At 47.1% G+C, this 6000-nt stretch overlaps 1 pseudogene; it reads left to right on the forward strand.

The window, feature by feature from the left end:
- The first annotated feature begins 4464 nt into the window (after positions 1-4464).
- LOC110130705 (selenoprotein W-like) lies at positions 4465-4749 on the forward strand (annotated as a pseudogene).
- Positions 4750-6000: the final 1251 nt, after the last annotated feature.

Genomic DNA, 6000 nt, shown 5'->3' on the forward strand with positions numbered 1-6000 from the left:
TCTAGTCTTGTGACACATGAATCATGGGTTAACTTTGATCGTATCTCTCTTTTACCTTGTCCAGACTAGTTTCAAGGAATTTGGGGAGGTGTGTTTGAGCAAGTACACTTAGGGTTTATAAGGTTTTCACAAAAACTGGTCGGGGTCCTTGGCTAAGAGGAGACTCTGCCTTGGGCCCACCGGTGTAATAAACTGCACTCTACTATCTGCATTGTCCTTCTGAGTGAGTTTGTTTTGCAGAACGCGTGTCTACAACACAGGCATTATATGAAGCATTTTATAGGCAAGATCTTTTTTAATCTGCCCAACAGCTCTGATGGATGTATTTTAGCCTCATTTACATCTGTGGAAATGGGGGCACAGAGAGGTTAAGTACTTTGCTTATGGTCACACAGTGGGGGAAAAAAAAAGAAGGTCACACAGTGAATATCAGAACTGGGATTTGAACCAGGCTGATCTCACTCAGGGGTCTGTGAACATAGTCAGACTCCGGCCACCTTATTTGACAGCTGGAGGGGATGGGGGAGACCCAGGTTAATGTCCCAATTCTCTTCCTCCTCACCTGGGAAAATTGTTTAATTCCTCTGACCTTTGCCTCCCACTGGTGTCTGTCTCCAGGCAGTTTTACACATAACAAAAATAATGGGGAAAAACCCTGAGAATTTCACACAAGTTGTCTCCTGCTGAGATCCCCCAGAACAGAGCGGGTGGTGAGATGTCAAAAAGAGTGCAAAGATAAGACTCCTGGGGACAGGGATCGGTGATGGTGGCCATGGTGGTGGAATTGGAAATGACTTTGAGCTTTTTAAAATCTACATCCTAATTGTCTTCTAAGATGTTTCCTCTTTCCAGACCGGCACACCCCTGCACCACCCCTTCCTTACCTTATCAAAATCCCATCAGTTCTTCAAAGCTAACTCTGACATCATCACTGATACAGGACCTACTTGCTCTGTCTCTGGGTCTGGTTGGCTGCTTATCTGTCTGTAGCCCCAATCTGTGCTCATCCAACCACAGATGTAGGCAATTTGAGATTCATCACCGCCTTTTTAAAAAAAATTTTGGCTACACTGGATCTTCGTTGCTACACAGGCTTTCTCTAGTTGCTTCTCACTGTGGTGGTTTCTCTTGTTGCAGAGCATGGGCTCTAGGCGCGTGGGCTCAGTTGTTGTGGCACATGGGCTTAGTTGCCCTTTGGCGTGTAGAATCTTCTCAGATCAGCAATCGAACCAGTGTCCCCAGCATTGGCAGGTGGATCCTTAACCCCCTGGACCATGCAGGAGGTCCTCATCACCTCTTTCATCAAGCTGCTTCTATTTCATCAGCTTCTGCCAAAGGACACTCTGTGCTTGTGCCCCATAGACTGTGAAGCCTTGAGCTGTGTGTAGTGGGCAGGCAAAGGCTGGCTGAGCTGAATGGGTGTGAACAATGCAGGCCTGAGATAGAGTAGAAGTTAGAAAACTCCCTCCACCCCCATCTCCATCCCACCCCACCCCAGAACCTGAGGTTCTCAAAGCAACAGTGGATGCCATTTCCTTCTGAATTTTAATTGGAGGATAATTGCTTTACTATATTGTGTTGGTTTCTACCACACACAACATGAATCAGCCACAAGTATTCACATGTCCCCTTCCTCCTGAATCTCCCTCCCCATCCTCCCCCCGCCCCCAGATTGTCACAGAGCACTGGGTTGAGATCCTTGGGTCATATAGCAAATTCCCACTGGCTATCTATTCTACATATGGTAATATATATGTTTCCATGTTGTTCTCTTAATTCATCCCACCCTCTCCTTCCTTTCTGAATTTTAAAGAGAACCTATAATTCTAATCCATAAATAAGTTTTCTTAATAAAAAAGTTTTCTTTCATTTTTTTTTAAGTTGGAGCAAAATTGCTCTACAATATTGTGTTAGTTTCCACTGTATACCACCATGAATCAGCTATACGTATACGTATATCCTTCCCTACCCCCACCTTGAGCCTCCCTCCCACCTAGAAATAAGTTTTCTTTAAAAACAATTAGAATATTATAGACGAAGGAAAATTTCTTTCTGACCACCATGCCCGCTCTGGAGCCGTCACTATTTTTAACTGGCGTGTGTAACCAGGCACATTCTGGTTGGCACAAAAGCCTGTTCCCCATTCCCACCATGACATGAATCAGTGTTGTGGTCTCTCATGATTTCATCATTCTGCCACTCGTCTTTGGCCAGTCACCAACCCCTCCCCAATCCCAAACCCATAAAAAAACTAGATGAGAAATGCTCTGTTGTGAGCTTAGAATTCCTCTCCAGGACACTCTGGCTACCGGCTTGGCAGCGGTCAGGAGTTTCCGGTAGCCTCCTTTGTGTCAGGCCAGGGGGGGTCAGGGTTGTCACAGGGAACCAATCCCTCAGCCGTGACTTGGCTGGGCTGCCCAGTGTTACCCTTCACTGGGTGGGGTGGGGGGTGGGAGAGAGCGAAAGGGGGAAGCAGGAACTCTAGGCTGGCCCAGGAAGCAGGAATAATAGTACATACCTCGATGTGTTGTCTTGATGATAAACTGAGAAATTGTGTGTGAATGCTGCACAAGCTCATGGCAGACAGGAGAGAATATTAAAAGGTGATTTCCACGGTTGACTTCAAGAAGGGGTCTTGGTCAGGCTTTCTTCTTTTAAGGGATCGCTACCCTAAGGAAGGGCTTTCCCCGTGGCTCAGCAGTACAGAACCTGCTGGCCAATGCAGGAGATGCAATAGACTCAGATTCGATCCCTGCGTCGGGAAGAGCCTCTGGAGTAGGAAATGGCAACCCACTCCGGTATTCTTGCCTGGAAAATTCCATGGACAGAGGATGGGCTACAGTCCACGGAGTCGCAAAAAGTCGGACACCACTGAGTGACTGAACACACGGTGCAGGCTAAGGAAAATGATGTAACGACAGAAGCATGTTACTTGCCAGACAAAAATTACATGGTGGACTTGTGCGCACTTCTGTCGGTCATGCCTTTAGAAAGATCCTGCGGTCAGAGTGGGCCTGAGTCCTGGGAGACATGATGGTCGAGATTGCAGTCTCCCCAAGTACAATGTGTTTGGGTGGGAGTTTGTTTTTCAGACCACAGGCAATTGCATCAAATGACTAGTCTCTCTGGATGGAATTCAAGCCTGGGAATATCTGTGATTGTGTTTGGGGCAGACTCCAAGTCAGCTTGGGCAGCAAAGTCAGGGGATGCCCTGCCAGCTCCTGCTTAGTTGGCATCCAGAGGGAAGGAACCTTGTCATTAAACGGATGGGCAAGAAACAGCAGCTCCATGACTTCTGTCTGCAATTGCGGTCTCAAGTACTCTTCCCTTCCCTTCCTTTGGAGGTCAGTTTCCACACATTCTCAGCTCTGTTCTTGATCAAGGCACCCCCTCACCCTCTCCCCCTACTCTTCCCATCCAACCAGCAATCCCAGCTCCCCACTTTGTCCCCTGCTGATCACTGCTCCACTTCCCCAAAGGGACGTCTCAGGGTCGGTGTTCTGGGACCTTCTCCCTCTCTCTGGTGATTTTCTAGGTCTCAACCATGGAATGGGTCAACTTAGTTGCTGCCAAATCTCATGTGACCCAGGAAAAATGACCATGAACATTAAATCTTTCGTTAGCACTTTTTTTTGGAGGGGGGAGGGGGGGCAGGGAGAAAAAATTTAGACCCTGAGCATCTTTCTACTACCAGAAAAAACTTGCTGTGTATACATCATGCTGATACACAGTCACTCATTTTAGAGATTAATTAGTGTGTTTTCATTTTTAAAAATGGACCCCACTCTATGACTTCATTTTCTTTTTCTTTTTTGCCAAGACCCATGGCTTACTGGATCTTTGTTCCCCAACCAAGGATGGAATCTGTGCCCCTTGCAACAGAAGCATGGAGTCTTAACCACTAGACCACCAGGCAAGTCCCTGCATATTGTTAAACCTTGTATAAATGGAGTTAAAATGTATATAATAGAGACTTCCCTGGTAGTCCAGTGGGTAAGATATTGAGCTCCCAATGCAGGGGACCCGGGCTCAATCTCTGGTCAGGGAACTAGATCCCACATGCTGCAAAGAAGACCCGGTGCAGTCAAATGAAGAAAAAGAAAAATGTATATAATAATGCAAATAAATTAAGAATTCCTTTGATCCTCTGGCCTTTTCCAGTATACTTCTTTTTCCCCACCACCCCTCTCACAATTGAACTTCTGTAAAGAGAAGTCTCATCTGGCTTGTTTCCACGTGTCAGCTCTCATTCTCTCTACCCTACTGCAGCCTGGCTTCTGCCTCTGCTGAACCCCATTCCATCTATAAGGACCATGTTGTCCAGTCCTCAGCCACCAGGCAATTTGCACTGTGGATTCTGAACAACTTTATCTAAAAAAATTATATAACTTGGCAGACCTCGCTTTTCCTTGCCTGGGTTCGTATTGTGATTCCTCACTGTAGCAGACCCTGCGGTCCAGAACGATGGCGGCTGTTGTCCAAGTGGTTTATTTTGGCGCTTGAGGCTACGAGCCCAAGTATCTTCAGTTCAGGAAGAAGTTAGGAGAAGAGTTCCCTGGCCGCCTGGACATTTGCGGCCAGGGGACTCCTCAGGTCACTGGCTTCTTTGAAGCATTGGTAGCAGGAAAGCTGATTTACTCCAAGAAGGGAGGCGATGGCTACGTGGACACGGAAAGCAAGTTTCTGAAGCTGGTGGCCGCCATCAAAGCCACTTTGGCTTGATGTGCCCTGACGACAGAGACCAGTGACCTTGGCCCAGCCCCTCTCAGCAGACGCTTCATGACAATAAGGACTGAAATGGCCCTTGGATGCCTAGTCCTTCCCTGATGTTCCCATGGCGGCCGGTTGGAGCAGGTCTTTGTGTGTGCGGGGGAGTGTGTGTGTGTCCCCAGAAGCCTAATGTTGCTCACTGGTCCTGCTCCCCTCCCCCATCTCTCATCTCCCTGCATCCCCCGCCCCCCATGTCTTCCTTTTACACTCTGGTGTTTGGGGTAGTCCTGCTCCGGGCTTCCTTTTCAGGGGGAAGCCAAGAGGAGCATCAGGATGAGTGAGTCTCAGATTCCACCACGCACCCACCATGTCTTCCTTTTACACCGGTGTTTGGTGGGTAAGAATCCTGCACACGGAGACTCCTTTTCAGGGGGAAGCCAAGAGGAGGATCAGGATGAGTGAGTCTCAGATTTCAGCAGCATGGCAACAGTTCACAACTCAATAAATGGTGATGAGGTTAACAACAACAACAACAAAAAATTATATAACTTAGTTCAGGTAGCTTCCTTTATCTCACAGTAAGAATCGCTGCAATGTGAGCCGCATCTAAAATCGTAATCCCATCAGTATTTGGCCGTTTCCCTGGACCTGTTAAGAATCCCCCTGAAATGCAGGGGATATGATTTCACTCTCTTTCTGACAGAATGCACCTGTCTGGAGCAACTAACAATGAAGTGCCATAAATACAACTGAAGCCCCTACACAAGCCCTAGACGCCCATTGCATCTAGCCCGGTGCTGGGAGAAACCACCACAATGGGAAGCCCAAGCACAGCAACTAGAGAGTCGCTCCCGCTCGCCGCAACTTGAGAAAGCCCGCGGGCAGCAGTGAAAACCCAGTGGAGCCAAAAATAAATAAATAAATCTTAAACAACAAAAAAAAGTACATGTTTTGCTAAAGGGAAGGCCCTCCCCCAGCAAATATTTTTGTCTTTTCTATTGATAGACATATCTGGAAGAGTCTGTGCTTTCATGTTTACCAGTCAAGGCTGCAATTACTATTACAGGGTGCAAAACTTTGGACCTGGCATCAATCTGGAGAGAAGGGAGCAAAGTTCACATTTTCATTCAGATGTCATTTATAAACATAGTGATAAAAAGATCCTTAACTTAAAAGCCCTGTCTTTTTTCATCCCTGTGTTCCTCTCTCTAACTATAACCCCCCACCCCCCCCACCAAAGATGACCTTTGGAAACTCAATTCTCAGTAAGTGGAAACTAAATTTTCATTA

Source organism: Odocoileus virginianus, chromosome 17 (assembly GCF_023699985.2).
Source record: "Odocoileus virginianus isolate 20LAN1187 ecotype Illinois chromosome 17, Ovbor_1.2, whole genome shotgun sequence".
Classification (NCBI taxonomy): Eukaryota; Metazoa; Chordata; class Mammalia; order Artiodactyla; family Cervidae; genus Odocoileus; species Odocoileus virginianus.